General features: G+C 37.3%; 1 long non-coding RNA gene across 1 annotated transcript in view; it reads right to left on the bottom strand.

Moving 5' to 3' along the window:
- Window positions 1-266: 266 nt before the first annotated feature.
- LOC122422857 overlaps window positions 267-27,297 on the bottom strand; it is a 68,352-nt gene continuing 41,321 nt past the window's right edge. The window contains exon 4 of the long non-coding RNA XR_006263986.1: window positions 267-1,029. This is a non-coding gene — a long non-coding RNA (uncharacterized LOC122422857). The remainder of the gene's footprint in view (window positions 1,030-27,297) is intronic.

Raw genomic sequence — 27,297 nt, 5'->3', positions numbered from 1 at the left:
ATAGACTGGGTTCTGTCTAAGAGAGATTACCAAATTTTGCTTAATGTTGCAAATACTCTCCCCCTACCCAAATTAACACATCAACATTAAATATACATCTATATCATAAATAGATTTAAAATATCTAAATAAGGTCATTTCTCTTACACACTCACACAGAATATCTCTGTCTGGATCAAGAAGCATGCAGTTTTCACAATAAGTAGTTGGGTACTTCATGAAATGTCCATGAAGTTAAGTGTGAGTTACTGCTCTTATCCCATCAAACGATAGTTCTAGTCTCTGGCTTCAGGGAAAAAAAAAAAAATGGAGAAGATATTTTGGAAACATTCCATGTGATAGAGAGAGAGAACTGCTAATATGTGAGGATCAAGGCTGCAGGGTGTCTGCCTCCCTGGTGTCCTGAAGCCTCAATAAAGATAGATTCTGGACCCTGTCAAATAAAACGGGCTGGCTTTTCTGTGGTATCAGCCTTATGTGCCAGCATCTGCAGGGTCCTCACTCCTTTCTGCTGCATCTCAGAGCCTGAATTTTCACAGAGCAAAGTCCAGTTTATACAATCACTGGCTTCACATTACAGAATATCAGAGAGACTAGCAAAGGGTCTGACTTCTAAAATGTATTACTGCCATTTTTGTAACAATTGAATAAGACTATTCAATATCCTACCCTGGGCATAATGAGCTAATTTACAGCACACACTAGCCTGGTGCAGTAATAGAGAAGAAAAAGTAAAGACAAAATTTCATTCTTTTAGCTGTCTGAGAATATTGCCATGCCAAATGAAAAATGCCTCTTAAGTTCAGGGCATTTTGTGTAATGCTTGTATTTTTTTATATGCTCAATTTCAACATGTAATTTAGAAATCTGAAAATCAGGCTCAGGTCTTTTGTTCTTACTCTTTTGTGCCCAGAGTAATTCATGTTGTTGAAGTCATATTTGCCATTACTTGGTGGATTTTTTTGTTGTTGTTGCTAAAGGCAGGTTATTTTTCCCTTCTCTACGATCTTCTGGTCCACAGTTAGTGTGCTAAGGAAATAAAAGCATCAGAAATAAAGCATCAGAATTTTTGCTAGAGAATATGCTCAAATCTAAGTTCTAAATATGTAAATATGAAAGTATTAGATTGAAAGACAAATCCTGGTACATTACTACTAACCACATTCATAATAAATAGGATATATTGTAACCTGGTTTTATGCCAGGCACCTGCCAGGCCACTTCACATAAAATAAACTTACACTTCATACAGGGCCTTTCTCTCCAGACATTTCTGCAAATATTCACTTAGTTTGTATTTCCATGTGATAACTGGAAGGCAAGTACTATTTCTTTATCATTTACATAAAAAAAATTGTGACAAAGTTCATATTTTGCTTCTGATAAATTCAAGTAACAGCTTAACGTTTCAAGGAAGTCCAGTGTCTTTATATGCTTCTACTTTTCCCTCATAAAATATTTTCTATGAAATTATATTTACCAAGTATTAGACATCTCAAGTGTTTTCTTCTACAGTATCTCATTGGAACCTCACAATCCCTCTCCAGTTTGAACAGTAATATTTTGCCCATCTTCCAAAAGTAAGCATAACTCTATTTTGTGTGTGTGTGTTAAATTTTTTAATCCATTTGTTTGAAGTAGTCTTTCAAAGGTCCAGGTAAGCTGTAGTTTTCATATTTGTTTATAATAAACACATTTCTAAGGTATCCAGAACCCCCATGTTCCATCACATAGAAGATACTAGCACAGACTGGAAAATGAGCTCTATTTTGATAAATGAATATATTTGCAGGAACATGGAGTTACAAAGAGTCAGACATGGCTTAGCGATTGAACAACAGGAATGCATGCAGATTAGCAGATGTTCTTCAAAACTGCCACACTTGAAAATCTGCTATTTATTGACATTTCATTTTTTGTTTTTCTTGTATTTGTCAGTTTTGTAAGACGTGATATATCATTAATTACAACTCCACTAGTCTTAAATTTATGTTATATTGAAGAAAGAGTTGGCTGCTTCTTTCACCTACCTCTCCTTCCCTCCTTTTTCTTTCTTTTCTTCATTTTCTTTCTTCTTACATTTTCCCTCTCTTTACTTCCCTCCCTCTCTCTTTCTGCTTTCTTTTTTATAATTTTTAAAAGTTTTTCACTTTGACTTTTTTATTTCATCTTTATCTTTGGAGTATAACTGATTTACAATGTTGTATTAGAGTCAGTTGTATAGCAAAGTGAGTCAGTTACATATACACATCCATTCTTTTTCAGATTATTTTCCTATATAAGTTTATTACAGAATATTGAGTAGAGTTCCCTGTGCTATACAGTTAAATCCTTGTTGATTATCTGTTTTATATATTCTGGTATGTATATGTTAATCCCAAACTTCTAATTTATCCCTCCCCAACCTTTTTTGTCAAAGTGACTGATCTGAGTTTCACATAGCCCCAGCTCTGGCCTTCCAATAGGTACCACACTCTTTCCTCTATATATACTACATCAAAAACTTGACTCTTTATTGTTCTATAAAAATTTAACTGTGTATTGCTCCATGTCTTAAAATCATCAAGAAATTTTCACTAGACATCAACACCCTCTACTTCTCTCTCTTTATAAGTTAAAACCATAAACACCATGAGACTGGCTCTCTAGCCAACATACTGGAACTTATACTAAATTTATCTTTCAAAGCCATCACCTTGAGAATCCTTCGTCCTGTAACAACCATATCTCACTGATCAAAGTATGTTTCAAATGCTTTGGGAATGACTTTGAAAACCAGATTACAAGCCACAAAAGAATGTCCCTTTCTTGACTTAATAGTTACACCCCGTTTTTTAAAAAATTAGTAACAGTTTAATCTCTCACTTTCTTTACCAGCTGAGACTCTGATTTCTTTGGATCTCTCCCAAATGTAATATTTGCACTCAAAGTATGAACATTTTTCTCTGTTAAATATAATTTTTGAAGCTTGCCATGGTCTTGTGGGACAATTCCACAAGAGAAATTCCAAGAATGACTTATCCAAAGGCAGGATCCCTGAAATGAATATAGAGGCTGCCAAACTGATGTCTCAGATGGGACTGTTTCCCTTAGCTTTGAAATTTTATTAAAAAATAAATTTTTGAACCTTATATCACACATCAAGTATAGTATGAGTCTGCCTATACACTCAGGGCTTACATCTATTCTACACTGATGTCTAGAAAGGAGAGACTGTTCTCATGGCTGCCTAAACAAAATCCTCTAGAGATAGACAGTGATTTTCTGAACTAGCAATGCTTCAGTTGACAAATGACATCTGTTTCTTCCCATTAAGCAAGTTTCAGTTCAATCTACCCATTTTCCCATTATGCCACTTTTAAGAGAAAGGATCGTTTTAACCCCAGTAAAGCATGTCAATAAATTGCCCACTATCAAAATGCAAAGCATGTATTATAACACCTCTTTCCTTCCTCAGAAATAATACCTTTCTGACATTTTGACAAGTTAATGAAGCATCTCTTTCCCATCTAAAAGAGTCAGTTGGCATTCTTTCATCAAATAAGTTTCCAAGTGTTTCTTCATTTGACCCTCAAAACACCTTTTAACACATTTTTATGAGTGATGTCAACTGGTATGCAAGCCACTTGGTATATTCCCAGACCCTTTAAAATAATTCCATCATATTGGCTAATCCTAGGGGGTCTCTCCAGAGCTAAGTGCACTTGTAAAACTATTCATAAAAAAGAGTCTCTTATTTCTGTCTCTACTTCCTTTAACACCCTGGTTTTATTTTACTTGGACCAAGAAATACATCAAATCGCAAAGCTTAGAATATTGGTCTATTTTTCAACTGCTTCAAGGAGCCTATTCTCTCTACCCTCATCCTTCTTACTAATAAATTTGATTAAAGCAAATTCCCCTTTGTGAAACCAGAAACCAAATTTTTCTGCTATACTCCCAGTGCTTGCATTTGGCTTCAGTCTTCGTTAATTAACCACTTGAATCTTTAAAAGTCCTCACCTCTTTTTCCCATATGTATATATTCTTCAAAATTTTCTCAGCACTTGGTTGAAATGTTTAGTCTTGCTTGAAATTAATTTTCCACTTTTATTGTTCCAATTATTTGGCAGGTTTTAGGTCTTTATAATAAGTCCCCAGAACCCTTTGAACTTGTTATGCTTTTTATGTTTGTGCTTGATATGTTTCCTTAGCAACCCTTGAATTCTGCTAACCCTATTCCAAGAGATTTAAAGAGTGAACATGTCTGAGATATGAATATGAAGATGACTGTCATAGGTTTTGATGTTTTGATGAGCCTCAAAATAGTTTTTGAGTTATGGTTGCAATCAGAACATATACTTTTATTTCAATCCTATTTTTTTAAACCAATGTGCTTCCCATATTTCTTTGATTCATTTCTAATTCCTTTACTAAAACAAGTTTTTAAGATTTGGTTAATTAATAAGGTCATGGAAATATTACAATAGGAAGATTCTATCAATTCTAGAAAATCCAATATTTTCCACAAATCTCACTATTTAGCTATTTTAAACACATCAATTAATCAAGAAGACTTAATTAAGACTCCAACAATAAATTAATTGAAGACTTCCCTGGTGGCTCAGACAGTAAAGCGTCTGCCTACTATGTGGGAGATCCGGGTTTGATCCCTGGGTCGGGAAGATCCTCTGGAGAAGGAAATGGCAACCCACTCCAGTATTTTTGCCTGGAAAATCCCATGGACAGAGGAGCCTGGTAGGCTACAGTCCATGGGGTCGCAGAGTCAGACACAACTAAGCGACTAAACTTTTCAAGCCCTGATAATATCGTTTGACAGGAGAAATAGCATCTATTCATTCATTTAGCAAATATTGTGCTGTACTGTGCTTAATCGCTAAGTCGTGTCCAACTCTTTGCAGCCCCATGGACTGTAGCCCGCCAGGTTCATCTGTCCACGGGATTCTCCAGGCAAGAATACTGCAGTGGGTTACCATACCCTCCTTCGGGGATCTTCCCAACTCAGGGATCAAACCCAGGTCTCCCGCATTGCAGGCAGATTCTTTACTGTTTGAGCCACAAGGAGAAACCCTGACAAATACTGGGTTCATCAAAATGTTCATTCAAGTTTTTTCAAACCATCTACTTACAACTATTTTAACAGCATGGAAGAACTCCTAAACAAACTTTTTGGTCAACCCATTATTAATACGGTAGTATTCCATGTCCGGGCTATTATAAACAGTGCTGCAATGAACATTGGGGTACACATGTCTCTTTCAGTTCTGGTTTCCTCGAAGCAACCTAGATGCCCATCAGCAGACAAATGGTTAAGAAAGCTGTGGTACATATACACTATGGAATATTACTCAGCCATTAAAAAGAATACATTTGAATCAGTTCTAATGAGATGGATGAAACTGGAGCCCATTATACAGAGTGAAGTAAGCCAGAAAGATAAACACCAATATAGTGTACTAATGCATATATGTGGAATTTAGAAAGATGGTAATGATAATCTTATATGCATGACAGAAAAAGAGACATAGATGTATAGAACAGACTTTTGGACTCTATGGGAGAAGGCGAGGGTGTGATGATCTGAGAGAACAGCATCAAAACATGTATATTATCAAGTGTGAAACAAATCGCCAGTCCAGGTTGGATGCATGAGACAAGTGCTCGGGGCTGGTGCACTGGGATGACCCAGAGGGATGGGATAGGGAGGGAGGTGGGAGGGTGGTTCAGGATGGGGAACACATGTAAATCCATGGCTGATTCATGTCAATGTATGGCAAAAACCACTACAATATTGTAAAGTAATTAGCCTCCAGCTAATAAAAATAAATGAAAAAAAAATACGGTAGTATTAAATATAGACTTTTAAAATCATAGTATGCTTTCTGGAAAATTTTTCATGGTTTCTTGTAGGTATTTAGACTCTGCTAGTTGGAGAAGGAAATGGCAACCCACTCCAGTGATCTTGCCTGGAGAATCCCAGGGATAGGGGAGCCTGGTGGGCTGCCGTCTATGGGGTCCCACAGAGTCGGACACGACTGAGCGACTGAACTGAACTGAACTGAACTGAATGTGAATTATTATGCTAATTAATATATATGAAGTGTTTGGTATGTAGTTGGCACATATTAAATATTTCTTGAGTAAATATTTTAATTAATACTCCTGAATGCATTAATGTTAGAAATTAGATTTTTATCTTCACAAAAATAGTACAAGTATTAATGGTTTAAATATTATATAGTAAATCCTTCTCATCCATGGAATTTAGATTTATGAACATTCCAGTAGTAAGAGAATCTCTGTTGAGAAACTTAAAAGCTTACAATAAAAAGTGTTCGGTTCTATCTATTTTTGCTGTATTTCGAAGCTGAGATGTTAGCTGCATAAACATTTTGGGTAGTTGGATTCTTTGGATAAATCAATTATCAAAATGTGATCTCTCTTTATTCCTGGTCATATTTCTTGTTCTAAAGTCTACTTTGACATTAAAATAAAGTTTTCTGGTTCCTTTTGACGTGTTTTCATGATGTGTCTTTTCCTATCCTTTTCCTTTAATGTATCTATGATCTTATATTTAAAATCAGTCTCTTGTAAACAGGACATAGCCGGGTCTTACTTTTTAGTCAATCTGCTTTTTACATGTGATACCATGACATACATTTATATCTAATCATATAAGTATAAATATGATTTGGTTAAAAGTCACCCATCCTTCTAAAGGTTTCTATGTCCCATCTGTTGTTTGCACCTTGTTTGTCTTAAATATTTTTTATTCCCTTTTATCTTTTCTACTGACTTACTAGCCATGCTTCTTTGTTTTCTCCTTCATAATGGTTGATCAGGGACTGCAACGTAACTCTGTAACCTATCACGTGCTGATCTTATGTCATTTACCATTATAAGTACTGTAAAAAAGTTCATGGCAGTATACTTGCATCTCCCTTTTCTAACTTTTATGCTGTTATTATCATGCATTTACTTCTATGTATGTCATAAATCCCATAATTCATCACTGTTGAATTTAAAAATAAATTATTCTTAAAGATTTTTTAAACAAAGAAAAATGTCTTTTGCTTTCACCACTTCTAGAATTCTCAATGCTATTGCCCTTCCTGCAATAAATGTACAACCCCATGAGCAAAAATTAAAGTTATAAAATTTGTATTCAGACTCAATATAGGTCCACATCTCATCAAATAATCAGATGTCCAAGATACAATATGGCATACATTGGTAGTTGTTTGAGATTTTCAGGATATTTCCAAACCTTTAAAATAAAATCACACCACAACAAGAAGTTTGCTCAAGTGAAGTCTAAATTAGTTTAAAACAAGCAAGCATTTATTAAACTAGGTCAAATCTACCATTACAGAATCACTGGTGTGTTTAACCTCTAAAAGAGCAGTGAGAAACAGGGTCCTTTTCATCTCCCAGGAAATCCAATTAGTTTCTCACTTTCTACTGTTTAGAACAGCAATATATGCCATCATTTCTGATTCTAAACTCCCAACTTGTTCATGATTTTTTTTAATTATCTTCATAGAGAGACAAGGATGAGTCTGACTTCCTGTATCCATCCCCTTTCTAAAACTTAAGAAGTCAAAAGCAAGAGAAAAATCTGTTTTCTTCTTTAGTTACCCAAACTATAAAACAAAAGCAATTCTTTCTATGAAATAATATCCTATCAGCCAAATAAACTGAGCAAATTAGCACCTGCTAATATGGTGGTCATGATAGTGTATATGGCACACTTTCATTCAAGTCTGGATATTATTTGAGACATTCAGTACCAAGATTAATTTTGTTTTCCACCCAGAGCTTTCTGTGTATTAAAAATAGTTATATAGATTTTGCTAAATGATCGATGAAATAATAGTGACTTTTAATTATATCCTGGTGAATTCTGATCATGTTATGGTAGAAAATAAGGTGGAGGTTGGGGCGAGGAGACTCAGGTGATAAGTATAGAAACATGGCACAATATTTCTAGCGCCTAATTCCATTGCAAAGATTAAGACATATGGTGAAGCTGTTTTCAGTCAATAATCACTGACTCAGAGCCCACAGTGCTCTGGGTGCTGACAAACACCAGTGAATAAGACAGACAAAAATCCCTTCCCTTAAGGAGATTTTAATTCTAATTTTTATGAAACACAAACACAAATCCTTCTCTCTTTAACATTTCACAGTACATAATGAAACGTAACCAGGGTAACCATGTCCCAGTCTGAAATTTCATCCGGTGCCACTTAGGAATCTTGACATAATAAAGAGGAATAAATCTTTTCAGACCTGTGCTTGGATACGTGAACAAACTAGACGCACTCAAAATAGTAACCACCTTTTAAACCATTCACAAATCATAGATCTGATCAACGTATTTTTCTACTCCACTGTGCATGAAAATAATAGAACTGTTTCCATTACTGAAAGTCCAGGTACATGGACTGGTTTTAGGGCCAATGGTAGTGTGTAAGTGTGTCGAGATGTGTTGGAAGGTTGGTACCCAAACAGGTGGGCACCTAATATTTAGATGTGGTGAAATGGAAATGTCATGGTAATGGAAACCAGAAGATTTACCACATCTTAGGGAAGTCTTCAATTTGGGGTTTGCATGAACTCATTCCTTTAAAAAAAAGTTCTGAACTATCGTCATCTTCATCTCTAAAACTGTGACTCCAGATTCCCTGGGCAAAACCTAAACTTCCAACTCTTAAACTTTACCTACAGGGTTCAGAAGACAGTCCTGTACACTAAGAAAGGAGTAAACAATGAGGGTAAAGGATCAATAGTCCCAGACATACTCGTCTTTCCACCACTCAGTTCATTCCCAGAGTTTGTGTATCTGGCAAGTCTGATCAAAACACAAGTTGCAGGATTAGCATGTGCAGGAGATGATGAACTGAGGAAGGAAGGGGATTAATGAACAGGAGGGCATGGTAGGGAATCCTTAGCACTTTGATGAGGCAAGTGGAAGGCTGCAGGGTACTATGAGGAAGTGGGGTGGGCAGTGAAATTATGGCAATGACAGGCAAAGCAATGATATGAAATAAAAAATGACTGCTCTTGGGGACTTCCCTGGTAGTTCAGGGGTTAAGAATTTATCTTCCAGTGTAGGGGACAGGTTTGATTCCTGGTTGGGGAACTAAGATCCCACATGCCCTGGGGCCACAGTTCACCCCACATGAACTACAAGAGCAGCCACAAGAGTGACACATCTAGAGAAAACCCGTGTGCCACAAAATAGACCCCGGTAGAGTCAAAAAATTTTTTAATTAATCAAAAAAAAAAAAAAAAAGACAGCTCTTTATCATAGCACCCTCTTAAGGATCCATAGCACCCTCTTGAGGCTCTATGGCACCCCCCAGGTTCCATCAGACTTCCTCCCAGTGACTATTCATCAGTGTCATTCATCGTAGTCTATATCCTTCTCTAATATATACACATATATATTAATATACATATTCTACCTGGGGAAGAATTTAATTAGTGAGTGCTCACTAGGTATTAGTGATTAATTTGATTATTAATCCCAGGAGGTTGTGCATTTTAACAGTCATTACTTTCCCTCAAAGAGTGTTAAAAGTGGGAAAGACTTTAATTTACAAAGAACTGAAGCCAAATTCATCTTCCTGCCTCTCCACCTTGTTGGCACACTACTGCCTGCCACACTGGTCCTGACGCTCTCTGAAATAGTCCTTCTTGTACTACACCGCCTCCAGTGGATGAGTTCCCAGCACCAGGAGAGGGTGTTAGGGATAATTTGGAAATAAGAAAGTCTTTCCAGTAGCCTTAAACACTCCCTGTAGGCCATCATCTTCTTGACTCACACATTAGGCTTCTCTGAAAAATCAGACTAAAGCACACTGAAGCAGGATCTTTAGCCCAGGATATAAAAACTTACCTGTAAAACCAAATCAGTCTGTCGTTGCTTTAAATATCTTGCTAAAATTTTGGATAAATGGTTTTGATTAAATTATCTACCCTTACATTGTTTACTACAGTCTAAGTTTGCAAAAGTCTTCCCATTCACCAACTTCTTTGTCTCTGAACACAATCACATGAGATAATTGGGGAATTACGAACATCAGACTTATCACTCTTCCATATAAATAGTGTGGGTTTCAAGAACAGTACTTAAACTAAAACACCTGGGGTTCAATCATACCTCTACCACTATTACTATGTGACCTCAAACACATTATTAATAATCTCTGTTTCTCAATCCATTTGTAAAAATAGGAGTAAAAATACCTACCTATTAGTGGTCCTTGGGGATCAAATGAATTAGTGCAAGAATAGGGCTTAGAACAATGCCTGATACCCAATAAGCACTTGATCAACGATACTTGGTGTTGATATTATTACCAGTATCACCATCACCGCCACCACCACCATCACAATCATCACCACCATCATTATCTTCTGAGGTGGTATTTACTCTGAGAAAATTAGTCATATGATCACCAGACTGTCACCTCACTTTCTGCCCCTGTAGATACAGTCATAATGTTGATTTTCATGGCTAGTATTTCCCTTTGTCAGCAATTATTTTCCTCTTTTTTTTGCACAACTGATTTCAAGAAACGTTGAGCTGTTTCATGAAACTAAATGAATTCAGTCATCTTAATATTTGAAGTGGAAGCACATTCAAAAGGTGTGTAAAAACTCTACCATGAACGAAATACAATATTAAAATACTTCAGGACTGTACATAACTGTTATAGAACATACAAAAGTTTCTAAGTAGCCTTGTATTTGGGCTTTTATTCTTAGCCATAATATTCTTGTTATATGCTCTTTCATACTAGAATGAGTAATATATTTTTTAAGGTTTCAAGCAATTAGACCCAAAACAATAGAAAAATTCACTAAGTTTATGATTCTTGGACATTAAAACACCAATAACTCACCATTAGCTCCACTGTAACAATGGTACCAATAAAAATTGTCTTTATTTAACAAAACTAGAATTTGAAAAATAAAACTATATCAACTGATGTTTCCCATTAGGGCTGAAAGATTTTATGGGAACTGTTTGTTTGGTTTTTTCCTGATTTTTTGATGTTTAACACAGTTAAAAAAGATAGTTGCCAAAATATATTTTTCTTATGAAGGACAGGTAATAGATATCATATGATAATATGATGTTATTGATAATATGATAATATAATTGATATAATATGATAATATAATTGATAATATGACCTAGGAAAATCCATTCAATCAAACTACTCTTTATGGCCCATAATCTAAATACTTCTATTTTCATCAAAGACACACATCTGGTATTAGACCCTTTTCCATTCTTAACCAACAACCTTTATAAATTATCTAGGTAGTGATCATAATCCCAAGGTCAGATTATTTTGTCTGCATATAGTAATATTCTTTTGGAAAACCACCTTCTTATTTTAGGTTGGAAAATGCACATCTTCTCAGTTGAAGAGAGGGGACATCTTTCTTGACCGCTTTTATTTTCATTTGACAATGTGAATACAAAACCAGTGCCTCTTTCTATTAGTGTAAATGCCTCTGACACCTATTTTCTGGGTACTTTTCAGAAAACCTAATCTTGAACATGGTGTCTTACAATAACTATCAAAAGCCAAGAAAAGCAATATTTATTAATGTTTGAGAGATGCCAGGAGTCAATGCCACCAAATGCTCTAAAACCTGTCCTTGGATTAAGACTAACCAGCAAGTAGTACATTGCCCACTTAGACTGAACTACTAATTTGCACATATTTCCCTTTCTCCTTCCTAACTTATTGGCTTCTACTGAGACATAGTTTAAGAAACAGCCTTATAAGAAGTATTTTTTACCATCAGAATGTTGAAGAGGTTATTGTTTAATGCATGACAATAAGCCTTCATGAGAAAGGTAGAGAATTTGATGCAAGCTGCTCAAAAAAACTAAAATCAGAGTAAATTCAAGACAGCACCACAGCTTTATATAGAGGGATTCATGTCCCCAAAGTCAGACCCTCTAGCTTCCCTGGGTGAGAAAAACATATCCATCCCAGACTTCCTCTCTGGTCTTAAGGTGCTACCACACTGGAATCTTCCTCTGGATTCATTCTTTACTTATAGTCTCCAGTCTGCCCCGTGGGCCTTCAGCCACCCTAAAGAATTATCTGGAGAAAGTTTTCTAATTTTTGTAAATTTCACTCTCTTCCCAGGCTCAATGTCTCATCAATTAAAGTAGGTTCTATCTTTAAATGAAGTGGATTTCTTACTATGATACTATAAATGTATTTCTGACCCAAATGCCAGTGACTATGGCCCCAAGGCAAATACCACATTCCTAGAAGTTTTACTGCCTTGTATATTATACTTGTAACTTTTCTCAGTCCAGTGTTTTTTTTCTGGTTCACTATAACTTTTTCCTGGATGTCCCATAGTAATCAGAATGTTTCGATGAAAATAAAAGTGTGTGTGTGTGTATGTGTGAGTGTGTACGTGTGTCTATCAAGAAAGAGTTAACACAGTATTTTTGAGGTTGTTATCTTTGGGAAAGACTGAAGGCAAAAGGAAAAGAAGGTGGCAGAGGATGAGATGTTTGGATAGCATCACTGATTCAATGGACATGAACTTGGGTAAACTCTGCGAGATGGTGAGGGACAGCGAGGCCTGGGGTGCTACAGTCCACGGAGGCGCAAAGAGTCAGTCATGAGTTAGCAACTGAATAAGAACAACAAATCTTTGAAAGGGTCTGTTTGCAGCATTGGCCTTTGGTTAGTATCTGGGGACTTGGCTTTTGGAATGTTCCCTACATTAATAAGGGCATTTTGCTCACCTTGGGCACTGTATGTACACTGTTGCACCAGGCTGCCACGACATACAAAAAATGTGATTGATGGTGACTACCTACTTTTCTTCTCAAATTTTGGTACTATGGCTGGTTATGTCAGCAAAGAGTAGCTATAAGACTGGCCCCATATGGAAACTGTGGACTCTGAGTCTCAAACAAGCTTCTCTGGACCAAAATGCTGCACATACACTGCTGCATCTCAGTACTGGTGAAAGGAATGTGTTGGGTGTAATCCCTCCTAAGAGGAAGCATTTTGGAACTCTGCATCAGGTTCCTCCAAACTACCTAGTACATCCTTTTCTATTGATGATCACTGTACTAAAACACACTCATGAGTACCTCTGACTCTGCATCCTGTGAGTATTCCCAGTGAATCACCAAACGTGTGGGCCTCTGAGTTACATACAGGAAAATTTTAAAAGAGTTTAACACATACTGTGTGAAATATATATGGCAATACAAATACCAGGAAATACAGGAAAAGGCAGGCAATACACATACAGGAAAAGATGTTCAATGTTATCAGTCATTAAGGAAGTACAATTAACACCACAATGAGATACCACTATTCAGCTATCAGACAGGCTAAAATTTTAAAAGCTGACCATACAAAGTGTGGTCAACTACCAGCAGTGAGCAAGTGGAATTTGAAATTAAAAGCACAACTTCATTTGCACTGGTACCCAAAAAATGAAACCTAAGGATAAAGTTAACAAAATAGGTACAAGATCTGTATGTGGAAAACTGCAAAACTCGGATAAAAGAAAGGAAAGCACTGAATAAATAGACTCCATGTTCATGGATAGGAAGGCTCAGTACTGTCAAAACATCAGTTCTTATCGATCTGATCTATAGATTCAGCACAATCCCTGGAAATGAAGAGAGAAGACAGCGGAAGGCAGGAAGGAGGTGCTGTCAAAAGACACAGGGCAGTCTCGAACATGATGAATATGCTCACTGTCTTCACTGTAGTGATGGTTTCCCAGGTGTACACATATTACAAAATGTTCAAATTTTACACTGTAAATGTGTGCAGCTAATTATACATCAACGATACAGAGGACCTTATCCAGAGGCCCAGTGGTTAGGCCTTTGCCTTCCAGTACATGGGATGCAGGTTCAATCCCTGGTCAGGGAGCTAAGATCCTATATGCCTTGTGGCCAAAAAAAACAAAACATAAAAAAAAGAAGCATTATTGTAACAAATTCAATAAAGACTTAAAAAAGAAAAAAGTGGCCCACATCAAAAGAAACAATCTTTAAAAAATACATAAATAAAACTTTTTAACTTACATAATTCATCCTTTCAGGCTCCAGTTAGAGGCTATTAGAAACATCATCCATCTTAGGTTTCCCATGATAATACATGCAATTTTATTAATAGTAATTTTAAACCAACAGGAAGTAATCTTTAGGAATTTTAGCAATAAGCATGATATAACTCCTATAAGAAAGTGGATCTGAAAATGGACTCTGAGAAAAAAGAGATTAAGGTTAGAAAGACAATGACTGGACACATTCCAAATTTCTAGTCAAAATCTTGCAAAATAATCCTTAGTTACTATGGGTTATATAAATTCAGAAGGTACCCTAAGTCACTGAAGTCTCAGAGCATAGAGCTTGTCTAGACATAAATCTCCAGGATCTATGATATGTATTATAGTGCCCATTGCAATTCTGTGATTGGGGAAAGCCATCGAAGTCATAGACATATTCAGAACTTTGAGGTCTTCAAAGCCCTCTCGGAAATTATTAATTACCAGGTATGTGAAAAAAATGCATCCTTAAATGAAATTCTTACTAAAATTTTTGAATTTAATTACACTGAAAAGTCACAAAAGTTAAAAAAAAAAAAGATAGCAATTTAATTCAAAAGCATACTTTTTATTTCATTGGTTTTACACCTACGAAGAAAGTTAGGATATCAGAACCAACTCCAAACACTGTCCACAAAACAGAATCTGCTATCTTAAGTGGCCATTTCTAGAAATTGACAGGCAAAGTCCTGAAGATTTTGTGATGGATACAGGCTTCCCAAGTGGCACAATGGTAAAGAATCTGCCCTCCAGTGCAGGAGACACAACGGACTCAGGTTCAGTCCCTGGGTCAGGAAGATACCCCGGAAGAGGAAATGCCAACCCACTGCAGTATTCTGGCCTGGAGACTCTCATGGACAGAGAAGCCTGGAGGGCTACAGTCCATGGGGTCACAAAGAGTCAGACACGACTGAGCACACGCATAGAGAGAAAGAGTTGGTTGATCTTGGTGATTTCTTACTCAAAACAGTAATAACTTTACATATTTCCAATTAATTGATAGGTTATATGAACATTTCTGAGCATATCAACATCTGATAATTAACTTCTCTCCACTGAATCCATTAAGGGGACTTTTGTAAAATAGTTTACATTCCTAACTATGAAGCTGATTCTAGTGTCAAGCAAGTGCTCCATAATCATTTTCTGCATATACACAGGAAATAGAGCACATTCCCTGAAGTCATGGCAATCTTTGGAAGTACAATATTTTTAATTAACAAAGTTCAGATGTGTAACATAACGTATCTCTCTCTAATGGAGCTCAGTTGCTGGATGACTGAAACTTAGCTAAATCCATTCCAAGTTTGTTTTTTTTCTCAGCCACTTTAGAGTTTTCTTACTCAAGTGAGACACCAACTTAGTCAATTTACGCCACATGGGGTGTCTAGTTATGGGAAGGGGGGTGGAGTAGTCTAGAATGAGGTTGGCGTTCGGCCTCTTGCTTGATCGCCCTCCGCTTCAGCATTCCTCCCTGGCATCCCTTCATCCCCACTGAGAGAACTCTTCAGGGACCACTGGCTTCTAAGTAAACCTTGCCTCATTTTGAGGGCCAAATATTCAGGTATCTTGATTATATGACAAGGTTGCCAGGCAGGGCTCACAGTCATTTTCCCAGGCTCCAAGAAAGAGGCAAATAATGTCCTCCAACCTCTCATGTTCCCAAACATCTTTTTATCTGGTGGGAGTTTAAAGGGCTGAGGGATTTTATTGTCCCTCTGAGACGCCTAGCCTCTGAGAACTTCGGAGATTTACTCTCTTGCTTTTGAAACTTTCCCCTCCTGCTCCCTTCCCCTGTCACTGAGAGTTCCCATCCAATCCCTTAAACGTGACTGATAACACAAGTCGTTTTTCTGACGTCACCTGTAAGAAAGACACTCAACAAACAATTCCTGAAAACGAAATAGCCACTGTTTGAATGATTAAAACCTTTATCAAAACACATTTTGAGCAAGTACTTGATGCATTTTGCCATCAGGTTTGAAAACCACTACTAAAAATGGTTAACTGCTTTTATATTTTTCTGAAAGTAAAATTTATCACGTCTAGCAGAAATTAACACAACACTATAAATCAACTATACTTCAATAAAATAAAGCTTTTTAAAAAGTCAACACCTCTCAGTAAATTCCACCAAATTTAACTTTTCTTGATAAAAAATGTAAACGCTATTTTTCTTTTTTTCATAGTGCCTCATACATGGTAACTCCTCCATAAAAGATTCTTAGCTGAATAGCTTTTCCTTAAAGACATTCTTTCCAAGTAATTTATCATAGTGTTCTATTTGGAACCTGAACAAATGATATATTAATTTCTGACAGTGTTACCATCACATCTAACAATTCTAGTTAGAGGTCATACTAGATCTAAAAAGCTTAGTCCTCTAAGTAAACAAAGTCTCTGGTGATTAGGTAGGCACTCCTTTTGTTTACACCTGGAATAAAAATGAAAGACTGGGCATTTTCAAATATTCCAGGTGTTTCCTAAAGAAGAAAAGATTCTGCTGTCATCCTAAAAATATAAATCCTTTAGGGAGCACTTTTTTTTTATTTTACTGTAATACAAGCTATTTTGCCTTGTTGCTCACATAGCCAGAAATTATAGGCACCATGAATTGGAATCAACTGGATGCCAAATGAGGTAGTTATGCCCACATTCCTATTCACGGTGGCCTTAGGAACTACAGTCCTTTCATTAGCTGTTTAATTGTCCTGGGAACATCCCAAGTCAATATTTTTATTTCCTGTTTTCACCTGCCAGTGGTGAACATTTTTCTCCATTTTCTGAACATATGACTAAATTTAACATAGTAGTTATAACAAGACATGCAGGAAGCTGCCCAGGCCAAACGAACTGGAAAACCTGAACAATTTAAAATATGCTTTTCTATTTTGAAGAAAGTCTTGAAGTTCTGAAGATCCTTCCTCCTCATGCCCTAATTTCATTGTGATGCCACCATTTCTTTGAAAATCTTTCCAAACATGTGCAAAGTTAAAAGCTGTCATTTCAGTTCTTTAACCTCATTAAATAAATAAAGCAAAACATTTTATGGATTGATTTGGATGAACTAATTAGAAAACATCTGTGTTTTTTTCTAGATATTTTCTAGAAAGACAATCCCTTTTTATTTTAGCTTAATGAAAGCAATAACTAAACCTTTTTTTTCTCTTTTTTAAAAATTTTTACTAAAATACAGTTGACTTACAATGCTGTATTAGCTTCAAGTATACAGCAAGTGAATCAGTTGTACATATGTACCTGTTATACATATGTATAAATGCATTTTATATATTCTTTTTTATATTCTCCTCTATTACAGGTAATTATAAAATAGTAAGTCTACTTCCCTGTGCCTATACGGTAGTTGGTTATCTACTTCATATATAGTAGTGTATATATTTTTATTCCAAACTCCTAATTTACTCCCCTTCCCCTTTGGTAAGCATAACATATGGCAGATAAACTTTAAATGAAATCAAATTACACAATATTAAAATTTATTTTCAATAATCTTTGAAATGTTTACAGCTTGTTTTAGCATCTTTTTATGACCTAAAACCTAATTATATTCTGAAAGAGACATTAAGCCATCATACATGTATTATCTCTCAATAAACTATTTTTATCAATCCAACAACATGTGTTTCTTTTCATCTGAAAATAAAACTTTGCTAACATAAGACACAAAATACATTGATTTTCATAATCCGTTTTGCATTTCTTTGTTCTTTTCAAACAAATAGATTTCAAAAAATGCGTGAAGAAAAGTGACCAATGCTCTTCTTGTAAAACATCTCAAAATACCAACCAGCAAGTGTACCTGCAGTGGATTGAAGGCCCAAACTTGTCGGAACAGTGTAATAATAAATAGATCATCCTTTTAAGGCTTTTAAAAACATGCATGCTGTAAATGAGCTTGAGGTCTCAGTCGGAGTAATATAGAAGAAAACAATTAGAAATTAATAGCTAGTTTAAGAGGAGATGAACGAGTTCATAGGGTACCATGGGAACATACACATTACCATATGTAAAATAGATAACCAATAGGAATTGCTGAAAAGAAGCAGGGAGCTCAAACTGGGGCTCTGTGACAATCTAGAGGGGTGGGAGGGGGTGGGAAGGGGGAGGGAGGTTCAAGAGGGAGGCAACATATGTATACCTATGATTGATTCATGTTGATGTATGACGGAAATCAACACAACATTGTAAAGCAATTAGCCTCCAATTAAAAATACATACATTTTTTACAAATAAATGTAAAAAGTAGACTACATCAAAAAAAAGAGAGAGAGATAGGGATTTGGGAGGGATGGTCCGTGGGGGTTTTTCTGGGGGTGGACAAGGCCATGTGTAACTTGACATAGCTCCAGCATCAGGAGGGCAGAGTAGAAAGAACCAGAACTCACCTCCTCCCACGGGCATACCAAAATTACAGCTACTTACAGAGCAGCTGTCTATAAAAACAATCTATAAAACAAAGACTGTAAAAACAAAGTCTATCTATAAAAGTTTATCTACAAAAACAAAGACAAGCAGAAAAGCTTTTCCGTAGCTAAAGACATTAAGAAGGAACCACAATGAGATCAGTAGGAGGGGCGGAGATGCTGTATAAGCAGGATCCACACCCCTGGATTGATGACCCACAAATGAGAGGAATATCCTAATCATAATGTCCTCCCCAAGGAGCAAGGGGTAAAAGCTTCACACTGGGTTCTCCAGCCCAGGGATCCTATACCGAAAACCAGCAGGGCTCATGTTGAGGAGAGCTGGAAGTTCTTTGGGAAACAAGACTCCACTCTTTTCGGGTATATACATTAGCTCACATGATCCAAGTCCCAGTGCAGAGGCAGTAGTTTGAAAGGGACCTGGGCCAGACCCACTTGCTGATCATGGAGTGCCTCACAGAGAGGCAGAAGGAAACTAGGATCCCCCCACCCTCATCCCACTGAGGATAGAGACCCTGGCAGCAGCCATTTGGGGGAGCTCACATATGTTCAGACACTCAGTCATGTCCGACTCTTTGTAATCCGATGGGCTGTATCCCCCCAGGCTCCTCTGTCCATGGAATTTTCCCAGCAAGAATATTGGAGTAGTTTGCCATTTCCTCCTCCAGGGCATCTTCCTGACCCAGGGATCAAACCTGCATTGCCTGCATCTCCTGCTTCACAGGCAGATTCTTCCACCCCTGAGCCCCTGGGGAAGCCCTTGAGGGAGTTTATTCTACTACAATAACAACTTGCTGGCAAGTGTTATTTTGGAATTCCTTCTCCAGCCTATAGTGTCAGGATCTTACCCTTCCACCAGCGGGTCAGCTCCACACTTGCTAGGTCATTCAAACGGCTCTGTGGGGACCTGGCAGCATCCATCAGTGGGCCAGAACCAGCTCCACAGCCCCCAGGCTGCTCAGACAGCAGCTCCTCCAAACACTGGGCCATCATCAAACCTCAGGACCCCCAGGCTTTGCAGTTAGCAACTGGGACCTGGCCCTGCCCTCCAGCAGGCCCAGAGACACCTCACACAGCAGGGGCTCACAGCCAACTGCTAGAGAGACCAGACCTGCCTGCCGGTTGGTTGCCAGAAGGGAGTGGTGTAGAGGTAAGGGCAAAGTAGTAAAGGGGATTAAAAGATTCAGACCTCGGATTATACAATAAATAAGCTATGAGGATATAATACACAGTATAAGGAATATGGTCAATAATATTGTAATAATTGGGAATAGATGGTTACTATTGTGGTGATTATTTCATAGTATAGGCAAATGTTAAATTACTATGTAATCAGTTCAGTTCAGTTCAGTCACTCAGTCATGTCCGACTGTTTGCAACCCCATGAATCGCAGCACACCAGGCCTTCCTGTCCATCACCAACTCCCGGAGTTTACTCCAACTCATGTCCATCGAGTCAGTGATGCCATCCAGCCATCTCATCCTCTGTCGTCCCCTTCTCCTCCTGCCCCCAATCCTTCCCAGCATCAGGGTCTTTCCAATGAGTCAACTCTTCGCGTGAAGTGGCCAAAGTATTGGAGTTTCAGCTTCAGCATCAGTCCTTCCAATGAACACCCAGGACTGATCTCCTTTAGGATGGACTGGTTGGATCTCCTTGCAGTCCAAGGGACTCTCAAGAGTCTTCTCCAATGCCACAGTTCAAAAGCATCAATTCTTCAGTGCTCAGCTTTCTTTATAGTCCAACTCTCACATCCATACATGACCACTGGAAAAGTACATGACTATGTAACAGTACACCTGAAATTAACATGATATTGTACATGAACTGCATCTCAATTTAATTAATTCATTAATTCCAGTGTAACTTTCCAAATGTGCCTGCATGCTCAGTCTTTCAGTCATGCTGACTCTCTGTGACCTGTGGACTGTAGCCCATCAGGCTCCTCTGTCCATGGGATTCTCCAGGCCAGAATACTAGAGTGGATTGCCATGCCCTCCTCCAGGGGATCTTCCCAACCCAGGGATTGAAACTGCACTGCAGGTGGAATCTTTACAAACTGAGCCACCTGCTAATTGTAGAGCCGATCATTTAGAGTCATTGTAGAAAGGGAACTTCAGTTCCCAGGTGTATATATAACCAAGAGTTTCTGACATTCTTGAGCTGTGACAGTTTCTCTTCAATTACTTGATTTCATTAGACCCAATTCCTATCTACATACATCATAAAGCATGTGGGCAAGTTTGTATACACTTTTCTTGAACTTTACTCAGCTCAAAAACTAGACCAAACACATTGGTCTATTTTAATAAGTGACTGTTTATATATCTGAAATAATTTCTCAACATATGGAAAACAGAAATTACCCAGATCATGCAATAATTTAGGGCTTTTAAGAGTTTCTATATAGTATTGATGCATTTATAAATGCTGCACATGTATGGAATGAACACACAAAAAATTTCTCTGCTTATAAAAGTATTTTCACCCTCAAAATTATCGTTTAGCTAAGTAATTAAGTAATTGAAATTACTAAGTATCTAAGATACCCAACATTATTCTATGTGTTCTGCCCATATAGTCTCTCTCTTTTTTTAATTTAATTTTACTGGAATATAGTTGATGGGCAATATTGTGGTAGTTTCAGGCAAAGTTACTTTCACAACAAAATGATTCAGTCTCTTAATCCTGACAATAACTCTCTAAGTGGATTCTATTATTATCTCTGGTGGGCTACAGTCCACAGGGTCAGAAAGGGTTGGACACAACTGAAGCAACTTAGCATGCGCTTAGCAGATCACAGAGGGAAAGCACTGTGTTCAAGACCAGCTAGACCAGCCAGCTAGAAAGTGGAAGAGCTAGAGAAGGAAATGGCAGCCCACTCCAGCATTCTTGCCTGCGAAATCCCATGGACAGAGGAGTCTGGCAGGCTACGGTCTATGAGGTCACAAAGATTCAGATAAGACAGAGCAACTAAACCACCACCAAGCAGAAGAGCCAGGGTTGAATCCCAAGCAGTCTGGCTCTAGAGAACCTACTCTTATATGCTTATACCTACACAATACAGTATCTAATCTCATCTAGTTAGGGAGGGACTATTCTATCCATTTTGAGATGAGAAAATTGAGACTCAATGGAGTTAGTAACTTTCAAGTTTATTCAGCTAACATGTGATAGATACTCTCTGATTCCAAAACCACTGACGAGCTCATAAAACCACTACATACTCCAAAACACAGGCCCACTGTGTAAAATGTGGAAGTTACCATGATCATGAACAACAGAAGCAAAAACAAGCAAATGATAGTAGTGGCCTGATTCACATCATCTCAGGAGGATGTTCACCCTTGATGGGATCAATGTACCCACTAATCACAGGGCCACAGTCCCAGGCTAAACCTACCCCCTGGCCCAGAGCTATAACTGTCAGCACCAGAGATGGCCTTGGTATTCCTGATCTTTACAGATCCAGAGAGTAACTTCTCTGCCTCCAGGAGCAGCCACAGGGTTAGCCAGAAGGAAATTCAACCCAGAGACCCAAAACTGGATTCAAAATGGGAACTTCCCACAAGGCTGAGTCAGGAATCGGGAGCCCAGTGACACAAAGAAAGAGAAAAGCAGATCACAGATGAAAAAACCTTTGCCACTGAAGGTGTTTTCCTCCTAGATGAGCATTTTGGATTTCCAAGTGGCTGCTTCCTGCTGAGCTTAAAAGGGCCTGGCCTCTGCTCTGTGCTAACAAGTAGGAGAATTTTGAACTCAAACATGAAAGCACAGCAGCAGGTCTCAGAGTCCACAGCTCAGGCCCACTGGGAGGCCCGCTCAGTTCACACAGCATATGTGCCCTGCTTATCATCCTGTTTAATGGACGAGGCCAAACCAAACAGCAAAAATAAATGGTGGAGCAGAGTCTTCAGCCCTCATCTCAAAGTGCATGCTGACCACACCTTGAAGTTTTTCTATAAGTCATTTGGGTTATACTAAAAGTATTAAAAAGCCCAAGTTATGCAAAACTTTAAAAGGGAAGGAAGTTTCAAAGTTATAGCTGATTAACAGACTCATCACCTTATTTCCATCTTCCCATTTTCCTCCAAGAAAATCCTGAAATTCAGTGAAACCATGGAGACATGTAGCTTAACCACATGTGAACCCGAACAAAAATAACCAGAATTTACATGACCACCACAAAAGCCTGGGCATTATTAACATACGTCTTAGGCTGAAGATTGGGTTCATTTATTTACACAAAACTCAAACCAGAACATTTAAGTATAATAAGAACCTGTGGCTTCCAGTTCAAGATGGCAGAGTAGAGGACGTGCACTCATCTCTTGCAAGAGCACCAAAATTGCGACTAGCTATTGAACAGCCATTGACAGGAGGATGCTGGAACCCACCAAAAAAAAAGACCCCATGTCCAAAAACAAAGAAGAAGGTCCAATGAGGCTGTAGGAGGGGCACAATCATGATAAAATCAAATCCTATACCCGCCAATGGGTGACCCACAGACTAAAGAAAAATAATACCAAAGACGTTCTCACACTGTTGTGAAGGTTCTGAACCCCATGTCAATCTTCCCAGCCTGGGGATCTGACAAAGGGACTGGGAATCCCCAGGGAATCTGGCCTTGAGGGGCAGTGGGATTTAGTTATCGAACTTCTAGAGATCTGAAGGAAACAGAGACTCCAGTCTTGGAGGGCACAAAAAAATTTTCTGCACACCAAGACCCAGACAAGAGGAGCAGTGACCCCACAGGAGACAGAACAAAAATGACCCATTAATTTTGGAGGGCCTCCTGTGGAGGTGTGGGTCAGCATGGGCTCACCACAAGGACAGGAGCACTGGAAGGTCCCCCTTGCCATAAACTCTCTTGGAGTTCACCATTAACCTTACCATAGAGCCCACAGACCCCAGGGTTGGGTCGCCTCAGGCCAAACAACTACCAGGGAGGGAGTGCAACCCCACCCATCAGCAGATAATTAGATTAAAACTTTACTGAGCAAGGCCCTGCCCACCAGAGCAAGACCCAGTTTTTCCCATTGCCAGTCCCTCTCATCAAGAAGCTTACGTAAGCCTCTTAGCCTCATCCATCAGAGAGCAGACAGAAGAAGCAAGAAGAAGCACAATCTTATAGTAGTTAACACAAAAACAATATTAAAGAAAGTTAATCACAATGAAAAAGCAGAAAGTTAAGTCCTAGATGAAGGGACAAGATAAAACCCCAGAAAAACAACTAAATTAAGTGAAGATAGGAAACCTTCCAGAAAAAGAATTCAGAATAATGATAGTGAAGATAGTCCAGGACCTCAGGAAAAGAATGAAGGCAAAGACTGAGAAGATGCAGGAAATGATTACCAAAGACCTAGAAGTACTAAAGAACAAATAAACAGAGGTAAATAATACACTAGAAGAAATCAATAGCAGAATAACTGAGGCAGAAGAACAGATAAATGACCTGGAGGACAGAATGGTGGAAATCACTGCTGCAGAACAGAATATAGAAAAAAGAATGAAAAGAAATAAAGACAGCCTAATGGCAACCCACTCCAGTATTCTTGCCTGGAGAATTCCATGGACAGAGGAGCCTGGTGGGCTACAGTCCATGGGGTCACAAAGAGTCAGACATGACTGTGGGACCTAAGAAAATATTTGAAGAGATAATAGTTGAAAACTTCTCAAACATGGGGAAAGGAAAGAGCCAACCAAGTCCAGGAAGCACAGAGAGTCCCAGGAAGGATGAACCTAAGGAGGAACATGCCGAACAGTAATCAAGCTGACAAAAATTAAAGACAGAGATAAAATATTAAAAGCAACAAGGGAAAAATGACAAATAAGATACAAAGGAACACCCATCAGGCTATTTCTCAGCTGATTTCTCAATAGAAATTCTGCAAGTCAGAAGGGGATGGCATGATATACTCAAAGTGATGAAAGGGAAGAAACTACAACCAAGAAAACTCTTCCTAGTGAGACTCTTTATCAGATTTGATGGAGAAATCAAAAGCTTTCCAGATAAGCAAAAGTTAAGAGAATTCAGCACCAGCTTTAAAGCAAAGGCTAAAGGAACTTCTCTAAACAGGAAACACAAGGGAAGGGAAAGATCTACAGAAAATAAACCCCACAATATTAAGAAATGGTAATAGGATCATACATATTGATAATTACCTTAAATGTAAATGGACTAAATATACCAACCAAAAGACATAGACTGGCTGGCTGGATGAAAACATGTGCGTGTATGCACTTCCACTTACTCTGCTTGATTCCCACCCACCAAGTTGTATGTAATTATTTTATATTGTTAAGCTAATCATGTTCCCATTACGGCTTGAAATTATAATTATCTTTTATTTTTTGTCTGGTTATTGATTGTGAAAACTTATAAACATCTTTTACTATTGTGACTATGTAACTATTACTCACTTAATGCCATTGTATCATGATTGGTCAACAGAAAAATAACAGAACTCTATATTACCAAAACTAGGATCTAATAAAAAAACCTACTGTCACTTTTTGAAATCCAGATGTATATCAAAATTATCTTGAAATTTTTTGAAAAATACAAATGCTCAGGTATTGCTTTTTTTCTCCAGAGCCCCAGGTATGTTTCTAATGAGCAGTCATGTTTAAAAACAACCGGATCTTTACTTTCATCTAGTTTGTTTCACTTCTTCTATTTCATATGCAGTGCTCCCATTTCATTGTTTATGATCTCCAATTTCTCCATTTCTTCTCTCTTTTTTTTGATGTTCTTTCTCAAGTCTTTATCAAGTGTAGGAAAAGCTTTTGTACAAATATATAATATATATATATTAGAAAACTTATGAATTTTTGCCTAACTAAAAAATTTATGACATTTTGATTCCACTTTTTTGACTTAGTATGAATAGAATGGTAGATTTCTAATTAAAAAATAGATATGCAATAGGCAACAAAGGTTTTCTGTATAGCATAGAGAACTATAGTCAGTATCTTGTAATAACCTATGATGGAAAATAATTTCACAAATAATATATGTGTATTGTATAACTGAACCACCTTGCTGTGCACCTTAAACATTGTAAGTCAACCATACTTCAATAAAATATATATTAAAAAAGAATTTGCAGTCTCTGAAAGGTCATTATTCTACATCTTAATTACACTTTATGTAATGTGTACTTTGGTTAACTTTAGTTTACTTTCTGAAACTAATAAATCTCTATGGCTGATCATTTCATTTAAAAATATATATTATATACATCATATTGTATATATGTTATGTGCAATGTATGGATATTATATCATATTTATTGTATATATTTTATATTATATTTTTAAGTATTATATATATAAAGCATATATATAAAGTATTATATATATATATATATATATATAAAGTTAATTTCAATAGACCAAACATTAGTCTTGGTCTATATCCAGTTTCTCAGCCTCAGCACCATTGACATTATGGACCAGATTAAGTCTTTGCTGTGGGGAACTGGCCTGTGCATTGCAGAACATTTAGCAGTACCTCTGGTCTCTCCCAACTAGATGCCAGTAACATCACCCACATTTTTGAAAGCCTAAAATTTTTCCAGACATTGTCAGATATACCTTAAAGGCAAGTCAAAATCATTCCTGGTTGAGAGCCACCGATCTCTATAAAACTAAGAATAAGTTCTGAATATTGATCAATCCCTTCTCATTCATAGGCAATCATCCGGTAATTGCTATCACTCTAAACTAATGGTTGACAGTAATGAGTACACCTATTGTTAAACATTTTAATCCAAGTTAATTGTTTGCCTTTTAAGTTCACAATAAATTATTTTTTCATGGTTTTGCCTCTTCTAAATATCATAAAAATCCAATCATACACAAAAGTCTTTGTATTACATAGCAGGATAAATATTCAGTTGACTCCAGAACAACATGAAGTTGAGCACCAACCCTCTGTACAGTTGAAAATCCACATATAACTTACAGTCAGCCCTCCATCTATGCAGTTCCTTTGTATCTGTAGTACCATATGCAGTGGTTCAACCAACCAAGCATCATGTAGTGCTTGGTTGGAATCTGTAGTAAATTCTACAGAATTTACTATTTTAAAATGTCCACATGTTCATGGACCTGCACTATTCAAACCTGTGCTGTTCAAGGGTCAGCTTTACAATATACATACAAATGATATGCAACTAAATATTAAAATTCTGAAAAATCTGAATTTTTCAAACTATTCTTGTCTACTGATAAGACATCAGAGTTCATTCAAAAAGTATATGGGGTTTTCTTCAAGTCCAGTAAAGTCTACAAAAACTCAAAATGTGTAAATGAATGTGACTTTGTAAAATAAAGATAATGTCAAAGAATAAAGTCAATAAATTTGGTCTTTAAAAACCTGTGTTTTTGTCTTTCCCACTATGTTGGGCTTCACGAGCAGCATTAAGATGAATCATACCAACATGAGGCTTTGCTTGAAAAGGCATGTCAATGGTACAGTGGTTAAAAAAAGAGAAAAAATAAATTACCGCTAACATTTGGTATTTAGGAATGGTTTCTACATAATGGGAAGACAAGAAGGAGAAGTTTTTGAAAAAAGCATCAAGCCGGTAAAGTATAGGGTGTGTTCAGACAAAGAAGAATATTTAACTAGTCTGGATTATGGAATTGTAGGCTATTGACAAAGCAAGTTGGGGGAAGAAGATATGATAAGGAAAAGTGAAAAATGAAATAATTGAA

This window comes from Cervus canadensis, chromosome 20 (assembly GCF_019320065.1).
Source record: "Cervus canadensis isolate Bull #8, Minnesota chromosome 20, ASM1932006v1, whole genome shotgun sequence".
In the NCBI taxonomy this organism is placed as follows: domain Eukaryota; kingdom Metazoa; phylum Chordata; class Mammalia; order Artiodactyla; family Cervidae; genus Cervus; species Cervus canadensis.
This window is presented reverse-complemented; position numbering and strand designations above follow the sequence as displayed.